The sequence below is a fragment of the Micromys minutus genome (genome assembly GCF_963924665.1).
Source record: "Micromys minutus genome assembly, chromosome: 13".
Taxonomy (NCBI): Eukaryota; Metazoa; Chordata; class Mammalia; order Rodentia; family Muridae; genus Micromys; species Micromys minutus.
Window position 1 is genome coordinate 49,894,488 of NC_137982.1, and position 21,955 is coordinate 49,916,442.

General features: G+C 40.8%; 1 pseudogene across 1 annotated transcript; it reads left to right on the top strand.

Moving 5' to 3' along the window:
* The first annotated feature begins 12,340 nt into the window (after nt 1-12,340).
* LOC308428927 (histone deacetylase 1-like) lies at nt 12,341-13,754 on the top strand (annotated as a pseudogene). Its single transcript has one exon. The product of its transcript is annotated as a histone deacetylase 1-like (transcript).
* Nucleotides 13,755-21,955: the final 8,201 nt, after the last annotated feature.

Below are 21,955 nucleotides of genomic sequence, written 5' to 3' on the forward strand. Positions count from 1 at the left end.
TCAGAGGGCCACCATGCTTAGCATAGCACGAGTAATAATATCAGGCCTTGGAGCCTCCCCTTGAGCTGGATCCCAGTTTGGGCCTGTCACTGGACCTTCTTTTCCTCAGCCTCTTCTCCATTTTTGTCCCTGCAGTTCTCCTACACAGAAATAACTCTGGGTCAGAGTTTCTGACCGTGGAATGGCACCCCATCCCTCTACTCGATGACCTGTCTTTTTATTGGTAGGGCATTTCATCTAAGGTTCCTTCCTCGGCTTTCTCAAGCATCCTTACATTATTTACCTCTCCTGCTGTGTTGTCCCTGTCCTTCCCTCTCAGATATGTCTTCCTGACTTGCTTTACCTATTTCTTTCTTCATAGCAACTGGGTACTATGCATTTGCACAACTTGAACAAATTTCTCCCTTGGACAGTGAACAAATTTGGCCTCCCATGTTCTGATCACTGTGCTAAAAAAAGAAACTTAAAGAGAGTGGAAGTCCCAGTTGCTATTTTAGAAGAACTTTCTTTTTTCACGTTCAAGGGTTAAGAATCATCTGTATTTTATTGTTTAAGAAGACATCCCAACAGCATCTAGTGTTTACTATGTAAAGACAAAGCTTTGAAATGTAAAGGTAAAAGCGACTTCTATGATGGTGTTTGAAGTGTTTTCTAAATTTCTTGAAAGCAAGCCCAAGTCATAGTTAGAGAAGAAATCAACTGGGCTATTCACATACCGTGAATCTTTTCATGGATTTTGCAATTTGCTGTGACTCTAGACGTTCTACTTAGCAAATTTTGAGTTCAGAAATCTGGATGAAGTGTGGTGGTGTGAGTGGGTGGGGACTGAAAAATAAGAAATAATGGAGGTGTCAATTCTTGCTGCTAGAAGTGGGCTAAAGAGCCACCACCTCCTTCACTGCCCTGGATCCTGGTCACTGGATAGTTCGGTTCAGAAACCAGTGGGAAAATCATTTTAACCTCCTTAATTGTCACTGTTTTTGTATCTATCCCACTTGGAGGGCACTGTGTGGAAGCCAGATGGCTGCAAATGCTATTCTGCTTTACAAGCCCGGAGATTTCTGTATTGCCGCCAAAGCCATTGTCAAAATGTCCTATATCAAAACAAAACAAAAAATAAAAATCCTCTGTTTTCCAAACTTCTGAAAATTCCACAATAGCTATAAAATACCAACCCCTCTCTTAGGTTTTGGCAGCTAACAGGAAAAATTATCCATTCCCTAAGCATCTTGTTGTCTGAACTAACTGAACAGTGGGGCAGCCAAAAAAAGGAATTGCATCATTGAGAAGCTCATGAATTTTCAAACAAGCAGCCTTTGGAATTCAGAACTGCTCATAAGGGGCCGAGTGGAATGGGCTTGGCTCAGACCTAAGCCCACTAGCGAGAAAGGCTGGAGGGGAATTGCAAAACACCATCTTTTCTCACCCTTAGGCATAGGAAGGCGATGCTTGTGTGTGACAGTGGATGCAGCCAAGGTGTCTTCTAGATGTTAGAAGCACAGGGCCAAAGGCAGCTCTCTTTGAATAAGAAAATAAAACAATAACATAGGGCTGGATCATTTCAGCCTCTAAGTGGTAGTAACAACCAGAAATGGAAGTATTAAGAATAAATTTATCATCCCTTGAAACAGAGGACTGACTACATCTTATTAACTTATTTTAAACCTTAAGTGCATATAGTAGAAAGGAAATGTTTAACAAATGGATGCTGCAAATGAATAATCTGCAAGGTGGCATATTTTAAAAATATATTATTTTATGATGTAGTGAGTCTGGTCTCTTAGGTGCTCATTCAGAACCTATGTTATGTTTTCATCATTGGTCAAAGAATTGATCTCTCTCTCCCTCCCTTCTCTTTCTTTCTTTCTTTCTTTCTTTCTTTCTTTCTTTCTTTCTTTCTTTCCTTCTTTCTTTCTTGGTAAAAGAATCAGAAGAATTTTTTCTTTGAGAGTGACAATTTGCTAAAAAGGCAAATTAGTGTTTAAAACATTATTACCTGACATCATTAGCACATGGTCTTCAGAGGGCCCGTTGCTGCTCTTAGCCTCACTTCAGTGGCGGCCATTCTTGCTTCCCCCATGTCTTACTCCTCAGCTCTTTAGTTTCTCAGCTGTGACATTGCTGGTAGGGACCCTGGAAGTTGCTGTTAGGAATGTTAGAAGCTTGGAGGTAGATTCTCAGACCAGGTGATGTCATGATATTTAGATATTTATTATGGTATAAATTAAGAGTCAGCCTTTGTAATTTTAACAACAGAGGCTGTTGGGGAAAACAAAATATTGAGATTGTGATATGTGGCTGGAATGCCTTGGTCAACTGGTCGAATACTCTAGACCTAGTACTATTTCTTTGAGGGTCGTTGTCAGATGCCTGTTGCCCCTAAATCCATGGTAGTCCTTGAAGAGACCAACAGTGGAGGCTGTCTGATGGCTGCACTTGCCCCAGCGGCTAACATGTGTTTCTGAGGGAATCTAGGTGGTGTATCTCTGAATTTACTTTTTAGGGGAAGAATAAGAAAATTGGGTAAGTCTCATAGAGCAAGATGCAGGCATGGGTCTAGCTGCTAGGCCTCTCAGAGATAAAGATTAGAAAATGGCAAACATACACTTGTAGGAGACCAGAAAGTTTGGGCTCAGAACCTAAATGGAGGCATCTTCTCAACATATCCAGACCCAGGAAAGGGTCCCTCTGACTGACATAAATAGATGGAATGCTGACAGCAAGTCAAGTAAGCAGGACAGTATTTCATTGTGTTACAGCTGAGAGCAAGCAACGTTGGGTCTCACTTACTAAAGTGAAAGGCAATCAAGAAAGACTCCCTAAATGTCTCATATGCTCTCTGACTCACACACACCTTGGCCTTTAGTTTGCCTTTATTCTGTCAATATTGAACATCCTCTATGAAATGTTAAGATCCCCAAGAATCCAGCTTCAGCAGTTGACGTTTTTGTGACTGTGAATTGCAATTATTTTGTGAAACATATTTTAAGCTTGGTATGGTGGTACTCACTTTTAATCCCCAGGAGGCAGTGGCAGAGGCAGAGGCAGAGAGGCAGAGAGAGGCAGGGGCAGGGGCAGGGGCAGGGGCAGGGGCAGGGGCAGGGGCAGGGGCAGGGGCAGGGGCAGGGACAGAGGCTTGTTGGGTGGAGTAGGGTCAGTGGAGACTGTTTTTTACTGGAGTAGAGAGACAGGTAAGGCAGTTTCAGACAAGATGAGAGTGGAAAGAGTGAATACGTTAAGAATTAATGTGAGCTCTACTCTTAACTGAAGGGCAGGCAGAATCTTGTAGAGTTGAGGAGGAGCGTCTCTTCATGATTTGTTTAAAGACCCTTCCCCCTACTTCTTGCTTGTTCTTGGAAAATCTGCTGGAGTGTTTAAAAGGGGGCAGATGGAGATGATGGGACCGGTCCAGTGGGAAAAGCTTGCCTCAGACAGAAGAAAAGTATTAAGGAAACCATTTGATGCGGTTACTATGGCTTTCATTGGGCTCACATCTAACACAATGAAAGTTATCGGCTGGCAATTTGTCTATCAGCTGGTAACTTTTGTTCTCTGGGGTCTCAGGTGACATGTGACACTAGAGAGCTTGCCTCTTTGCCTCTTTGCTTTGTGCTGCTCGGCAACCTTTTGGCATCTGAGAAGATTGTTCTAGTGTCACGGTTTATGTGTGGTCGCTGCGGGACTCTGGACAGCCATTTTCAGGGCAGCGTGTGTCCTCAGAACCAAGCTCTGAAGCTGAAATACTCAGTAGGACAGAAGCCTCCTGGACTCTCTCTCTCTGTCTCTGTCTCTCCCTCCGCCCTCCCCCATCACTTAAATTCTACAGAACAACACATTCAATAGGACCAAACAAGTCCACAACAACAACGAGGGACAATGGAAGTGACAGTTTGGATGGAGGAGGTGGCAGGTGGACAGGTGAGAATCTGATGGGATGAAAGAGAAGTCAAAGGAGAAGAGATGAAGTTTCCTGGGGGGGGCACAGAACACAATGGCAGGGTGTGAAAGGCAAAACTCTGACCTTTAAGGTGTCAGAGCCCAGGGATGAGCACAGATCAGACCCAGAGGACAGCAGAACCTTTTGCCACTCTGGGCATGTGGGCAACTGTGGCGGCTTATTTGATTCTCAGATGTCTTCCTGTGGAACTTAGAATTCTCAAACATAGGCTTCAAAGTTTAAAAACAATTGTTGATGTGTAGTTTCCACACAGTTGTGAGGCATAAGGTACTAGATCAACTCATGTATATGTATGTGTATGTATATGTATATGTATGTACACACACGCATGCACACACACACACACACACACACACACACACACACGTATATTATGGATAGTGGCTAAACAGGATAATCAGTGAATTTCTAACATTGATCTTCTATTGTGTCTGAATGGTGAGTGCATTCAAAGCTTCCTGACTTGAGAGGTTCCAATGAAAACTTGGCCAGGCTCAACTGTGTTAGCTGACCATTGTCTTTATTCCTTGTTTGTGAAAGAATGGTATTTGGCTGTGAGAGACCTTAAAGGTGGACCTGTAAATATTTTCATTTTTATGGGCAAAAGAAGTGTATATGTCTGTTTGGGTATATAAATGGGTATGTGAGGTGTATATGTGCACACATATATGTGCGTGTATGTGCATGTGTGTTCTTCAGCACAAAATGACATGAATTCCAATGACTTTATATGTTTTCTAAAACATATAAAAACTGTAATTCCAACTCAGCTCTCCATGTCTGCTGGCTAAGTGGAGACCACAATGGCCTCCCTAGCTCACGTGTGCCTGCATCTCGTGTCTGATGTACTTATCTTATCGTTTCTCACTTCGCCTGTCACACATAGGTCTCACAAAGTACCAGAGAAACAGTAGATAAAGTAATGTCTGATTAAAGTTGAAAGGAAGATGCCCAAGGAAAGTGCTTCCCTGGCTTTCTCCCCTGCCTGGCAACTGTTACCTAAAACGTATGGTGAACAGTTTGATTGACACCTTTGTTACTTTGTGCTAGAAACCAGACCTGCTAGAAACCGTCTGGGGGCTGACGATGGTGCTGGCACCTAAAGCGGGAAAGGCTGGCTGACAGGCAGGAAGATTCTAAAGGTCCTTGTAAAAGTCTAGGCATGGGAGAACCTGAACTTTCCAGTACTTCTCTTTTAGGCCAGGGGTATAGTAAGTCCCATTATCTGACACAGGGGAAGCAAATCTTGGTGATTTTTATCTATGTTTGGACATTTACTGTGTAGCACTAATGGTGGTGTTACCCAGGACAGAGGAGCAAAATACAGGACTTGGCACTTTTCCTCAAAATGCTCCAATCACCTTAGAGAAGCAGTCTCATGGAGTAGACTCGAACAGAGAGGCACCTTAATATCTGTCTGGAGGTGTGGTAAAGATGACACACATTTCAAGAACTTGGACATGTTCATAAAGGACCTTCAAAATGGCAGGGGGCATGGTATTCAGGACTGAAGAGAAAGATGCTAGATTTCTTTGGGGGGGGGCAGGGTCTCACTTTGTAGCCCAGGCTACCCCCAAACTCACAGAGGTCCACCTGTGTCTGCCCCCCTGAGAACTGGAACCAAAGGTATGTGCCAGTCATGGCCATACTCACTGACTAGAAATACTGTCCTGATTGTAACATTATTATGGAGCGCAAATTGTAGCAAATAGGACATAAACTCATATACATCTTCAATTCCAGCTGTTGTGAGTCAGAGGCAGTGGATGTGAGTGTGGGATGGTGCGTATTTTTGTGAGTTGGAGGCTAGCCTGGTCTATCTACATAGTGTGTTCTAGGCCAACCTCGGCTGCATAGTGAGACCTCGTATAAAACACTTAAAAGCATGTATTCTCAAGATGTTTTCATGGAAACAGCCATCTATCTGTAATGCCATCTCACTATAGAATTTGTCTGAAATTAGTAAGGCCAAAAAAAAAAAAAAAAATTCATGATGGAGACCATTTGTTGTTAGGACATTAAAATGTTAAATTAGAGCACTAGAACACAGTGCAGGTTAGTCTTATTTGGAACACGCATCTTTAGACCTCACAGCATTTCCCACAAAAGCTGCATTTGCCCCTTGCCCTGGGAACATCCGCCGGCTCAGCGTCACCAGGTCCGTTTTCTTGCAAAGCTGTACTCACCTTGCCAGATGGCCTCTGCAAGTTTTCCACGGCCCTAGTCTGTCCGTCACCTTTTCTTCTCTCTCCCAGCTTGCGTTCCTGGTTCACCTCACTCACAGGCTTCTGTTGACATTTGGAATGGTGATTCCGGATGAGGTTTAATCCTCCCTAAACACAGCCAGGCCTTCTGCAGGACGCTTTCTGTTGGACACATTTCCGTGGCAGCTCTGCTCAGATGACCCAGGCTTCAGCAGGACGCTTTAGCTACCTACTGCCAAGCTCTTTCCTATGCTGATCCTCAACCTGTTTCTTGTAACTCCGAATCTCCCCGGCCTCTGTCTTTTAAAGTCAGCTGGGTCTTTTCTCCTTTAAGTGCTGCACCTTCAAAGGTACCGACAGGATGGTAACGGCAATGTGAGGGTAGAGCATCTCTCTGCTTGACCCTGAGGTTTCCTTGCGCTCGGTTGCATTTTCCTTCCTCCACTTCTCTGGCCTTATTAAATTAAACTCTTCATTTGGAGTCAATTGCAAATTCATATTCAGTTGTAATAAATACTAGAGACGAGCCTTGTGTTTTCCTTATTCAATTTAATCAATAGGAAAATCACTGAAACTCTAGAGAATAACATCAAAACTACGAGAAGGCACCAACAGTCTTAGGATACAGAGCTTTTCTATCAACACAGAGAATCCTGCCGCCTCCCCATTCCAATCTCTAGCATGTTTCCTACTTCTGATTTCATGAATATTCAGTACGAGTGTCTGGTAACTTTCTGGTGTGTGGGCCAAAAGGCCCTTCATTTTTCTAGCTGGGTAGTGTGGTATGATACCAACTGATAAGTGTGCTTGAGTGTGGGCTGTTTCTACATTCCCCTTATATGAATAAAGTTCATACCAACCTTGCACACAGCTTTGCTGGAAAATATTCTTCTTTATATTCTTTAGGGATCATATCTATAAGTAATGGTGGCTAATATAAATAAATGGTTTTTTTTCTTTTAAAGAAAAGTGCCAAATTCTTTAGATGAGAAGCTGTGCATGGTCTATTGCTCCCACACATGTGCGACTCAGATGCTCTCATCAGGATGCGGTATGGCCAGCGCTGTTTGGTTTGTGTTTGGCAGGGTCTCACTGAACCCAGGCTCACGCAAACTCACGGCAGTCCTATCTCAGCCTTGCTAGATCTGAGGTGACAGCTGTAAGCCACCAGACGCAGCTTCTTGGTGTCCCCACATTTTAAATTTTACTTTATTTTATTTTTTGATATGGGATGGTAATATCTTTTCATTTTTGTTTGTGTTCTCCTTCTCTTTCCCCGTTCAAGTCCTCCCACATATGCCTCCTGTTAGAATGTTTTTATATGACCTCTGGTAGCCCGGAGGCTGATCTTCTGGTTTTGTTCACTTGACTCTGCATATCTGGAGAAGTGTCTCATGTGTGTTTCGTGCTTCCTAACTGGATTGCTCACGTGTGATTCCTGTACGTTGAGGCTTGTCATAGGCTTCAAATGCTACTTATTTGTCCGTTGTGTGTTTTGAACCTATTTTCTCTGACTAGCCTGTTATCTACTGACCGGGACCATTTACAGAGAGAAGCTTAAAAATCTGAAAGTTTTTAATTCACTGGTTTTCCGTTTAGTGGTTGTACTTTGAAGCTGAAAGCTGAGTATCCACTTAGCTACAGATCCTTGAGATGTTTCCAACACACTGTAGCTTTGCATGTTGTATGTGTATACCGTGCGTTCTCCTTTGAGTTAGTTTTCACACTGTGAGACACAGGGTTTCCCCTTTGCCCATGGATCTCTGTCTACTCCATTACCACTTGTTGGAAAAGCTGGCTGCATTCCCTTGAATTCCTTTGACATCTTTGCCAGGAATCAGTCAGCACGTTTCAGCGGGGCTGTTTCTGATTTCTCCTGTTCTGCTGATGTGGATTTTTGCCTTCCACAGATACCACACAATTCTGGTTTCTGTAGTAGGTGATTTCTGAAACTGGGGAGACTGATGTCTTTGTCAGTCTATTCTTTTAGAAAGCTGTTTAAGCCAATTCAATCCTTTTGTCTTTTAACACGGAATTAGAGCAATATTGTCAATAGCCAGAAAAAACATTTGAGATTTTTGACAGGCATTGCATTGTCACCTGTTCTAATAGATGATCGAGAGATGTCTTTTTACTTATTTAGACCCTTTCCCATTATCAATAGTATCAGTGTAAACATTCTGCATGTTTTCAGGTTTACACATACTCACTCACACACAGACACACACACACATACTTACACACACACTCACATACACTCACACACACACTCACACACAGACACACACACACACACACTCACACACTCACACACACTCACACACACACACTCACACACACTTACACACACTCACACACTTACACTCACATACACACACACACTTAGACACATACTTACACACACACTCACACACACTCATGTGTCTGCTTCATAATGAATAAATTATCACAGGTTGTATTTTTAAAGAAATCCGTGCTAAGTCACAGGTGCCCAGAGTATACCATTATTATCACTTTCTTGTCTTCATGATTTGGAATGGTATCCCTTGTTTCATGCCTCTTAACTGGCTAAGCAAGCCTCAGAGAGCAGGCCACTAAGTAGCACCCTTCTATAGCCTCTGGATCAGCTCCTGCTTCCATGCATGATGACTACAAACTGTCAGAGTAAATAAGCTGTTCCTTCCTCATGTTGCTTTTGGTCATGGTATTTTATCACAACAATACAACCCATAAGTAACACATAGGGCTCCAGCCCTAAATAAAGAACTATATGTAACTAAGGAATGATAGGTATGGGAAAAACATTCTTCCCCAGGGATGGGGCTCTCAATTGATTATCCAATACCAAGTAATCAGCTTTGAAATAATATAATATAAGAAATACTGCACAGATTAAGAGGATTTATTTATGTATTTATGCATGTGCATATATGTAATAATCACCAAGAAACAGAGAGCATGAACTGGAGAGTGAGTAGGGGTGTTGCTGTTGCCTATGAGACTGGTTGGAGCAGGAAGAAAGGGCAAGAAAAGAAATGGTGTAGTTATATTTTAATGTAAAAAAAATCCCAGGAAATAAGTTTAATTAAATATTTCTAGAATTTAGTAACTGGATTTCATATATGTATTATCTTTTCCTTATTCAAAATAAATTAAATAAAAACAGAAATATCACCTAAGACTTTTCTTTTGTTTCTCATTTAGCTAGGTAGAAAAAGCATTTGTTGGACTTTTCTAGTTGGCTAGCTTCTTTAGTACCAAATGCTGTTAATGAAGGGGCAAGAAGGGTGCACGGAACTCACTACTATGCCATTGTTTGAGACTTGAGCTGATTAGCTGGGTAGTCTTCCTTCCAACTTTCAGTCTTGTTAAGGCTTTTAATATATATACCCCATGGTGTTTAGTTGAACTTAATGAGGGGGAAGATGGAAACTGCGTGTATCTCATGTTCTTGGCAGAAACCTGTGCTCCACTTTCGATAGCAAAAGCATGTTGCATTACCTAATCTTCATCTGTGCTTAGGGAAAATTCAGAAATCCATGACAGATGGGCCACATGCATGGTTACAGTTTCGTCTAACCTGACAATACGGTTTTAGAATAATGTCCAGTTTTGGCTGAGAAAGCACGGTTTGGCCTTCCACTTATTTTTATTCATGTGAGTTATGGACCAGGTTCTATGCTGGGGCTAAAGAATCGAGGAGCTGTAAACCACAGTTGTCCTTCTACCTTCCCAAGTTCCTTGGAATCAGCCTTTCATTTGGAGCGAGACCATAAAGGGAACCGACTGCATGGGCTTCTCTTTACCCAACTCAGTCTTCTTAGATGCACCATCTCTTTTCCTCCTGGAGTTCATCCCTGTTCTTACTCTGAGTTAGAAATTCAAGCCTCCTGAGATCTGCAAAGAACAATATCACCACACTTGAGTGTCATATTGTTTGAAGAAGAAAAGCAAGAGATACTTGTCAAGATTCAGTTACTAAGCCCGAAGAGTCCAGGCTCTTCTTGAGGAAGCCCTCCATATGTGCAACAGAAATGCTAGAATGCTTGCACGTATGAGGTCACTGCTGTGAGTCTGGGTAGCATGTTCTGTCGACAGAGTATCATAGATCCATTTCCTTTCTACTGCTTCCCATTTCCTGCCATTTTAATACTTCCTGTTCCCCACACAACCCTCCTTTCCAGGATGATAGGGAAGCACATGGTCTGCATCCATGCCGATCTTCAGGTGTGCATGTAATAGGCACCGGGAGACCTATCTTCTGTCAGTGTGTTCACTGTGTAATGTAAGGTGGGAGGTGTGAAAAAGACCTTCTGAAGGGGGAACCATATGTTCATCAATACAGGATTCTAAATCTTACACATCCCTGTGACACCCACATCTTATATCCTAATGGATGTAGCTGCCAACAGAAATAAGGAAAATGGCGACTCTCAGCCGATCAATGAAAACAGCTGCTTTCTGGAGGCACCATGCAGTGAGCCTGGGCTCTTTGACAGGAGGTCAGATGGCAGAGAAACACAGCCCATTTCAGTCAGGCAGAGCATGTCATTTGCATCTCCACAAAGGTGTCATGTCCCATGTACTGGGTGCGGATAATTATTTCAAGTAAAAGTACTTTAAAATACAAAATTAAATTCGGCTCTGCAGCTCCCAGGGTCAGGCTTTTAGTGATTCAAGGATTCTAAGTGAAGACTCCTGTAATGGCCAAAGATTAACTCTTGCAGACATTCAGAAATTCAGCACCTCATCTAAATCTTTTCTACCCTGGAGACTTTCCCTTTGCTTAGATGTAGCGTTTCCTGTTTTCTATTTGAGCCCAAGGATGGTTCCCTTTCTCTCTCTCTGTATCTGTTAGGCTGCCGTCTTTGTTCAGTATAATTGTTCTCAACCCTTGCTAATGAGTAGGCCTTTGCCATCTCCTCGTTTTGTATTTCTTACTTCACAGTGATCTCGATCTGCTCACACTCAGCCTAGACACTTGGCACTAGCTTGGTCCCTTGCACTTTTCTAGGTCTTTCCTCCTGGCTCAAGTAAAGATTCCCTAGAAGTTGAGTCTGTAGTTGTCTCGTTTTGAACTATATCCTTGATGTAACTTGTCCTCATACTGTTGATCTCACACCTCTCCATCAGAAATTTAGAGCAAGATGCTTTGTTAGTATTCTACAACCGAGCTTAACTTTTAGACTTATTTCTGTTAAAAATTTCAAAGTGTGCTTAAAGCTGAGCAAGAAATGTTTTATACCATTGCACTAGTAAAGCTAAAAGTGGGGCTCACATCATCAGCTCCATAAAGAAAGCTACAACATATACTTCAGGGGATAAGACCTGGAGAACATTTCTTCCTCTCCTAAGAACACCCATGAAGACACTCTGAGAGGTACCAGATACTCTCTACTGTTGGCAAACTTTTAGTTGGTGGCATTTATATTCACAGAAATGTTCTTAACAGAAATAGTGTGAAGTTCAGCCTCACAAACAGTGAAATCTAAAAACTTCCAAATTTTGATAATATTACTATTCTGAGACAAAATAAGCCTAATGACCAGTTAAGATACAAAAATGTTACTTTTCTCCAGCCCCCACATTAGCCAGACATGTCAAGGAGCACACAGAAGCACTATTGATATTTCTGGAGGATTCTGCGTATGGCATCTGGATGCCTTATGGAATCTGATAAGGCAGCTGGGAACCAAGACAGCCACTTAGAGCAGGCCTATTATCTAGAAATGTAACCAGTCCTTGATAATAAGGACGTCGTAGACTGTGCATGTGTTTTATTAACTATTGGGGGACTGTAGAAAAAGAGTTAAATAAATGACTTTCAATCACTGATTTTATTATACTACTAACTGTGGGATTTTATACAAAGTGTGCACTTAAATAAAGCATGGAATTGCAGAAGAAAGAGAGAAAACGAAAGATTAAAACCACTGAATTTAAAATGATCCTTTGTTGGAGGCACGAATAAGAGGTTCATAGAAAACAAAAAGAAGTTTTAACTTCCAAGGAAAAGAATAAACTATGAAATGTACAACAATATAAAAACAAAATACCTATAATGTTTCTATGTGACTTAATGAAGTAGATATATGATACTTTACACATATAATTGGATAGTTAGGTATTAGAAATATACTTGAGGACAGACTTACAGAAGGGTTGGGCGGTGAACTAGATGGTGCAGACTCAGGGCACCAAGAGGAAAGTCTGTTACTACGACAGGGACATCGGAAACTACTATTATGGACAAAGGCACACAGTGAAGCCTCACCAAATCTGTACAACTCACAATTTGTTGCTCAACTATGGTCTCTACCAGAAAATGGAAATCTATTGTCCTCACAAAGCCAACGCTGAGGAGATGACCAAGTACCACAGTGATGACTACATTACGTTCTTGTTTTTATTTGCCCAGATAATATGTCTGAATTTGTGTCTGCAAGCAGACACAGAGATTCAGCGTGGGTGAGGACTGTCCGGTATTTGATGGCTTGTTTGAGTCCTGTCAGCTGTCCATGGGTGGCTCTGTCACAAGTGCTGTGAAAATCAATAAGCAGCAGACGAATATCGTTGTGCACTGGGCTGGGGGCCTGCACCATGCAAAGGAGTTTGAAGCATCTGGCTTCTGTTACGTCAATGATATCGTCTTGGCCATCCTGGAACTGCTAAAGTATCACCAGAGGGTGCTGTATATTGACATTGATATTCACTATGGCGATGGTGTGGAAGAGGCCTTCTGTACTACAGACCGGATCATGACTGTGTCCTTTCATAAATACGGAGAGTACTTCCCAGGAACTGGGGACCTATGGGATATTGCGGCTGGCAAACGCAAGTACTATGCCATTAACTACCCACTGTGAGAAAGCATTGATGATGAGTCCTATGAAGCCACATTTAATCCAGTCATGTCCAAAGTAATGGAGATGCTCCAGCCTAGTGCAGGGTCTTACAGTGTGGCTCAGATTCCCTGTCTGGGGATTGGTTAGGTTGCTTCAATCTGACCATCCAAGGGCATTTCAAGTGTGTGGAGTTCGTGAAGAGTTTCAACTTGCCTACGCTGATGCTGGGAAGGCGGTGGCTACACCATCCATAATGTTGCTTGGTGCTGGACTTATGAAACAGCCATGGCCCTGGACATAGAGATCCCTAATGAGATACCATACAGTGACTACTTTGAATACTTTGGATCAGATTTCAAGCTTCACATCAGCCCTTCCAATATGACTAACCAGAACACTAATGAATACCTGGAAAAGATCAAGCAGCGGCTCTTTGAGAACTTGAGAATGCTGTCCCATGCCCCTGGGGTCCAAATGCAGGCCACACCTGAGAATACCATCCCAGAAGAGAGCGGCGATGAGGATGAGGAAGACAAACACATTGCCTGTGAGGAAGAATTATCTGATTCTGATGAGGAAGGAGATGGTGGAAGCAAGAACTCTCCTAACTTCAAAGAAGCCAAAAGGCTCAAAACAGAGGATGAGAAAGAAAGGGATCCTGAAGAGAAAAAAGTCACAGAAGAGGAGAAAATCAAGGAGGGGAAGCCAGAAGCCAAAGGGGTCAAAGAAGAGGTCAAGTTGGCCTGAGCAAGGTCTGCAGCTCCATTTTTCCCCCAAGTCCCCCACTTTCCCTCAATTTCTCAGATTTTATATTTTCTATTCCTCCATGTATTTATATAAAATATATTAAATATAACATCCGCAGAGACTAGATAGGAACCAGGGACCAGAGCCCAGGACAGTGGTGGAGGGAGAGCTCCCTTGTCTGTCCTGCCCCAGGTCTTAGTTTTGAACCACGTCCTGTCTGAATGCAAAGAAAACCAGAAGACAGAATCCTGAACTGCCAAGTGCCTGTTTAGGAGCTCTGTTAAGATGCCATTATTGAGCTGTTTAGAAGAGGTAACTAGGTCTTCTGGAACCCCCTTTCAGGCTTGGGTAATATCAGCCATTTTTAGATTGGTTCAGTTTATACCTTCCCACCCATCCTGGACAAGCAGAAAACACATTGCCCTGTTTCCTCCAATTCAGTAGGTGAAGGTTGTTAGCTTAGCTTCTTTTTTTGAGATATTTTAATTTTGTGTGGGTCTTTGTAATACAACAGCACATTTCTATAAAAATATACTTGAAAATAATTTAATATATATTCCATTAAATGCGATTTTTGAACCATAAATGGAAATGATCCACTAGGATATCACTGAAGGCATTAGAAATGGGCAGATTGAATTCTGTATCCACATTTCTACCTGTTATTGGGAAAACAGTCCACCAATGTGTATGCTGAAGCTATTAGAACAAGCTGTGTCATTCAAATAGTGGTCACTGGGTTTGAAAGTCCAACTCAGAAGCATTACTAAACACTGTTGTTCAACTTGTAGTGTGCTAAAAATGAATGTTCCATCTACATTAACACGTGTTAACATTGACAGTTAAATGCTTTTGGAACATTCATTTTTTAATTATTTGGGAAGACTTCATATGACATCTTGAATTTTTATAGAACATTGTACCTCATATGCTTATGTCTGTGTCAGAGTCTACTTTCATTAAGCTTGTGTACACATTCTCATTCCTTGCAATTTAAAAATGTATATTTTTCACATTTTGGACACACTTTTTGATCATCAGCATCACCAATCATCATCATCAATTTGTGTATGTGGGGGTGGGAGATTGTATACATGCCACGTGCCACAGCATGCATGTGGGAATTGGGGGATAATCTTCAGGAGTTGGTGTCCCCTCCTACCTTGTTGAGTCAGGATCCCTCTTCTCACCTTATCCACTGTTCATGCTCCAGTCTAGCTTCTGTGCAGTTCTCTGGTCTCTCCCTCTGGTCTGGCTGCAAGGCTTCTGGAATTACAGATACGAGCCAGGGCATTGGGCTCTTTAAGTGGATTTCAGGAATTGAACTCTGTTCAGGAGGCTAGTATTCTTACCTGCTGAGCCATTTTTAGTTCTTTTGTTTGACTTAGAGCTCTGTTTAACCCATGGGAGGTCACTGTTTTATCTTGCCTTCCACTAAACAGACGTGCCTACATTATCAGAATCAGGGTATCAGGTCTTATACTGATGCTCTTGATCAATTTAGAGCTCTGTTTTGTGCAGGGTGTGAGATAAAGATTGTGTTTTATTCTTTTACATGTAGCTACTCAGACAGACGACACCATCTGTTGAATTTGGTGTCTTTTCTCCAGTGTTCACTTTTGCCTCCCTGTCAAAAGTCAGGTGCCTGTAGATTCCCAGGACTATGTGTGATCTTCATTTCTCTTCCATTGATCCTGAGACTGCTTCTATGCCAAGACCATGCCTGTTTCACTTTTATCTCTGTAGTATAACTTGAAATTCAAGATGAATCTGCCACTAGCTGTTCTTTTATTGTTTAAGTTTTTTTTTAAATTTTACTACCCCATTTCTTCTATGTATCCATATAAAATTTAAGTTTATTATTATTTTTGGTTTCTGTGGTGAATTCCATTGGGATTTTTGTGGGTATTGCACTGAACTTGCAAATTTATTGTGGTACGATGGCCATCTTTACAATATAATAATCCCATCAACCCATGAGCATGGGAGTTCTCTCTATCTTTTGGTATCTGCTTCAATTTCTCCCCCATCCATGGTGTCTCAAAGTTTTCATACAGAGTAATGCCTCAGTCAACCCATATAAGAGAAGCTTCTTTTTACAGCACTTGGTGATTAACACAACCCACACCCGATCCAGGAGCAAAGGATGGGATGCTGGAGAATGCTTATCCCTAACTGGGACACCTACATAATTCTTCTCCACCCAAGACTTACAGATAATGGCAGAAGAGGGGGCAGGAAGATTGTAAGAGTCATAAATGGTTCATGACTACAAGGAAACATTTTCTAGACAAAGCAAGGCAACTGCATATATAAATTCACAGTGGTTGTGACAGCACACACAGGATCTATGAAGTCTCGGGCCAGACAAAACTCCAGCATGAAGAGGGGAGGTACAGATGAAATCCCACCCTTAGCTCAGGATGTACTGGTGTTTAATGGTTACCAGAAGAGGGAGAATTGGTTTACTTTAATAGTACAGCCTCTGGTAGGTAGTAGAGGGTTTATATGATCAAAATGCATCATAAAAATTCTCAAATAACTAATAAAATTGAGGGGAAAATTCCAACCATATTTACTAGTTAGCATTTTTCATTTAAGCTTTATGGTATAGTTTAAACAATTTCTAAATTCGCTATCCATTTAATAATCTTAGTTGTAAATACTATGGAACAATGAACAATTTCTGATTCTGAACATGTAAGTAACTTTTTAGGACACTGTCAAAGGACAGTGGATCAGACCCAATAGAGTATATATAGTCATCTTCCTGTCTCTCTGTCTCTCTGTCTCTCTGTGTCTCTCTCTCTCTCTCTGTGTGTGTGTGTTTGAGAGAGAGAGAGAGAGAGAGAGAGAGAGAGAGAGAGATAATATCACATGAGTGTGCATGAATGTGAGAGACTGGCTTGCCTGAAGACAGGCAGGATCATTCCACAATGGCAGTTTTCTGGGAGTATATGCTTAGTTTAATAAGCTGCCAACATCAGAATCAATGATGCACTTTAAGTGTAAGGCTGAAAGCCTTGGGGTGGGGGTGTCTCTGGAATCCAGTGATATTAGTTCAGGGTTTAGGAGCATTTGATGTCTAAAGTGGTGGAAACAAAACACAGCTAGTCAAGAGAAACACTTGAGTAACCAAGCTTGCCCCTCCCTTCTGATTTTGCTCCACCCACCACCTATGATTTATAGGATGGTGTTGTACACATTCAGAGGAATCCTCCATTTTCTGTTCCCTGATGTACATGCCAATATCTCTGGCAATGTTTTCATAGATCTGTTCTGAAGCATTCTTTGTTAGCTTTCTAGACATTATTCAGTTCAGTAAAACTCACACAAGATTACCTCCAGAAAGTATCAAGTGCTATATAATCTCAGAACTTCTACTCAGTATATATTTTTTAGTGTTTCTACTGACATATCATATGAGCAAAAAGTCACCATCTATGAGTCATCCACATACCAGTCAGTAATGTGCACTTGTTTAGCACAATACACTTACATAATGAATGGGCTTTCCCCCTACCTCTTTACCAGTTGGCGTTAATATAATTTTTTATCTTTGGGATTATCTTTGGGATTAAAGATAGATAGATTTAAGAGTACATTATTTTGTCTTCCAAATCATGGAGCCAAGTTCTTAGGACTGAAACTAGGTTAAGTATGCAATGCAGTATTTAAAAACAGAATAAGCAACATGAATCATTGTTGCAGTGTGTGAGCTCAATTATTTTTATTCATTAAACATTTACAATAAGCAATGGATCCTTCTGAAAGGTCAGCATTCCATATAAATGGGACATGAACAATAACTCTGTTCTCTCCCCGAAGACTACATTTGAGGGATGTGAGTTTATCCCTCTTTAAAACTAGGTCAGCAATTTTATACAAGGAATTGTGGTACTCAAGAGAGCAGCAAACCCTTTTCAACTAAGGTTGAATTTAAATTAAATGTAGACTTTGCAGTGAAAGTATAGGGGTCAGAAAATAATAACAATTTTCATTTTTATGTAGAAAATCATTGAAGATTTACTTTCATGAGAAATTTACAAAATCTAAAGGGGGAAACTTTTTCTTGGGTAAAACATAGTCAGACACTAGTGTTGATGGATGTTTGTTGAGTTGGATGGATGTTTTCATAGGATTAGAAGGGTAAGAGATTGGCATCAACTTGTGGCTGAAAGCACAGAATTAAATGTTAGTTGGCTGTAAGTTTTGAGTTTTCTTTCTCATAGTGTGACTTTGAGTCAGGCACACGGTGGTTTTTGTCTGAAATGTAGATAATAAGCCTTCTCCTCTAGAATTATGAGAATTAGGTATTACTCTCCATTAAACTTCTTAACACTCTACATGTGATACAGGGTAACTTATTGCTAGTACAAGACAATTTTATTATTATTAAGAATAAGTATATAGCAGTTATTGATCTTATAGAGTCTTGTAGAGCAGCAGTTAAATTGGTACATGCTACAACATCATACGTGCAATACTGGTGGCTTGGGGTAACAGCCAATTTTCATGTCCCTAGAGGCTTGCCAACAGACTGCTTAGCTAAGAGCTTTGAAGGTGACCATTATGGATTGCATGGCATTTTAGTGCTTTTGCTTTATTTTTCCTTTTTAAGAAATCATACTTTGATGTTCCAATCAAACCAAGTTAGAGCAATGCTTTGTTGAAATTATAATTTTCTAGTATATTAAGAGACTGCGATAGTTATACACTACTTCTGTCCTTGTCTTTGTGTTTGGTCATGTCTGCACTTTTCCCTTGTCTGTTTTCTGAGGACATGAGAACACTTCTTTTTCTCTGCCTATATGGCTTTGACTTCACTCTATATTTTCTGACCTCTGAATCCTTGGTTATTTTTTTACTTTATTAATTTGTGTCTATTGATTTCATTATTGTGATTTTTTTTTCTGACTCAGAAACACTCCACAGCATGATTGTCAGCTGATGGACTCAGGGAGAGAAGACTGTATCATGGAGGATAATCAATGTCCTGCCATGAATTAGTAATTGTGTAGTATTACTCAGAAGTGATTGGAAGCAGGAGATGGAGTGTGTCGCTGGTGGTGTAAGTGGGAGCAAGTTTCTTGCTTCTTCCCTGTTCCTGTCCTAGCCTGCTTCTTACCTGCCATGAGTTGCACAGTTTTCCTCTATCGAAGCCTTTTCTGTTCTGCTGTCTGTTCTGCTTCACCATAGGCCACAAGAAGCTAGAAAACCTTGGAATGAAACTTCTGAAACCTTGATCCAAAACAAGTCTTTACTCTCTTAAAGTTGTTTTTAAAGCTATTTGTCATAGTCATGGGATGCTAGTGAGCATAAGAATATTTTAACCAGCTACAGCTGAATCTTTAAAAATGTAGCTGAATAAGATGCAGAACTATCATAAAATATTAATGGGTCTTATTTACATCCTAGGTCATAGAAGTATTATACAGGATGCAAATCAGGGGGCGGAAATTTGATGCCTCAAATTGGAATTCTGCCGGCTAGCCACACATCAGTCCCTCACACACCCAGTAAGCTTTTCTCTGCCGACTGACTTTCACAAATGGCCTCCCTCAAATGTTTGGATCTACACGCTGTAGAAGAATTCCTCTCTCAGAAATAAAGATCTCTGTCCTCTGAGTCCAAAGACAAGAAGACTGCAAGCAAAATTTTGCTGGTGGGAATGATGAGGAGAGAAGATAGCATATTTCCATTTATCTAACTAATGGATTTTAGCAAGAGAGGGAAAATGAGCATCATATAGTGTCACTCTCACAAATGACGTTACTACAGGGCATTGTTCCGTCTTACAAATGTGACTGTCCACTTAGCTATGTACTTGAGTTTTAAAAGGTTACTCCATTGATTCCTAGAAATCATGTGATAAGAATTGTGTATTTAGGGAGGAAAAACCTACTGTTGTTCACTACTAAACTGTAGATTAAGTTTCTTTGTTATGGTTCATGCCCTGATATGTCATGTTAAGTATTCTATCAGTTGTGGACAGCACATTTGCCTGAAGCTCTGTGGGTTAACATATCAAGCTCGTATCCAAAGAAAAATATCTTCTGAAGTGAAAAATAAATTCTCCTTCTATAAAGGTTCACTGTGATCAGAGTGACAAATGGTGGCTTGATTCCTGTTGATGCCAACAGCCTGCTTAGCTGAGAGCTTTGAAAGAGTTGGTGCTAGGAATCAATTTATTTAATTTTATAGCTTCATGGGTAAATTAACATTTAGTTATCACCATTCAATTTAAAAATTTTAAAAAATGATGATTATTTTGGTAAGCACCTTATTTTTACTAGTTTTCTGCATAATTTAGGGGCTACTTTTCTAAAGGAAGAGGGAGTATACAGAGAGGATAAAATAATTGAACTCTTTACTGTTAGAGTTCTGCAAATTTCTATCTGTGTTGGTTTTATAGTGGGATTATTGTAGAGATAACGACTGCTTACAAATCCTCAGCTGTGCTGGGTTATATGGTCTAAGAGGCAGAACCAATTATATAAACATATGGATTTCTTTACATATGGTTTTCTTGATGGATCTCTAAAAGCCGGAGCCTGTTGGAATGCTCAGTAATTACACCATTGTAGTATGTAGGATTTAGTCTATATGTAACACATTTGGTGGGAGGTTAATTTGAAGGTCAGGAGAGGCCATTTCCACATTTATTCCAGGAGAGGGGAGGGAGTTGTGTACTTGCAGGGAAAATGTAACCATCGGGGAAAGGATGATTACAATCCAGGGAACCACAGCTGTGCACTTAGGTTGGAGTTTGTCTGTCACCTTTCCCCTTTACCTTAAACTTGGAAGCCTGGGTTATGTTATAATGGAGCCACACATGGGATTTGAATTTGAGTCTTGATTCCTGGATTCTCAATATCTAGCTAAGGGGTTAAGGCTACTCTGAAGACAGACAGAGTGGTTTTCTGTTTGCTCATCAGTTCTGGAGACAGGTTTCATTAATCTGCCAAACCTATTATGCTTTTCTCCATTTGTTCACTGCTTTTCCAACAAAGTAACTGACACACTGACTTCCATTTAACTTAAAGTTTATTTATTTATTTATTCGATGATTGCAAATACTTTACCACTCAAAGCCACTGGGTACATACGATTTTTAAGTGACTATTTGCTTTGCTACTTCCTGTCATAGAGTTCTACATCTTCCCCTACCACCAGGAAGAGAGCCATTTTTGCCTTTATAACTACTTAATTAAGAGAACTAATTTATTTGTTCTCATTTTGAAATGTGCTGTCCTGGAACAGTGCTTGGTCCCAATAATTGTAGTCATTACTATCAGTAGGAAAAAAGGACTGCTAGGAATATTTTAGAACAAAAAATTTTTTAAAAAGAAGATACAAATTTATAAATTTCCCAAAAGATGGCGGGGGGGGGGGGAGGGAGAGCATACAAGAGAGTTCTGAGGTATAATGGAAAGTCACAGGTCAACTTTTCTGACGTGGAGTTGCAGATGAACAAACTGGTGTTGGTCAGAGAGTATTGTAAAACAAATTATGTGCTTACTTGTTAGTGACTGTGAAGAAAAAGTGCTAGAGTAGTCTGTAGGTAGCTGTTGCCAATATGTATGGCGGTAGACCAGATGGCACTGTTGGATTCTTTTGGCATTAAATATAGAGCACATGGTGAGATAGAGGTGTCAGAAGATCAAAGCCACTTAGATGCTAAATGACTGCAAAGACTTCCTTCATTTACCCTAACAACAAAGACTTGGTGAGGGATAGACAAAACATTCGTATTCTCTTGATTTCCTTAGGTTTTGTTATAGCGCCATGGCTCAGTTTTATTAACACATAATCTCTGTTCTTAACACTAGGGAGGCTGGTGAATGAACATAATGGTTCTGTTTTGGAGGTTGATAAAAGGTGCCCTTTGTCCAGGAAAACAGCTCATGCTTTTAGAGGAGGATATTTGCCAGAAGGCCTCCCTGAAAAATAAAATCCCTATCTTGCAGCCTTTGTGCTTACTTGGGTTAGAATGTCACAATGAACATGGTTCTTTGTCATCAAGTAGAGATAGATATTCACAGGTAAAACAACATAAGGAGCATATAGGATTAGCCACTTAATTTTATTTTTAATCCAGGGAAGAAAATGGTGTCTTTTGTAATATACATGCCTCAAGACATAGCTGGCTATCTTCAATGTCATTCAAACCTTCAGTAAACTCAGCTTCTGCAGCAGCT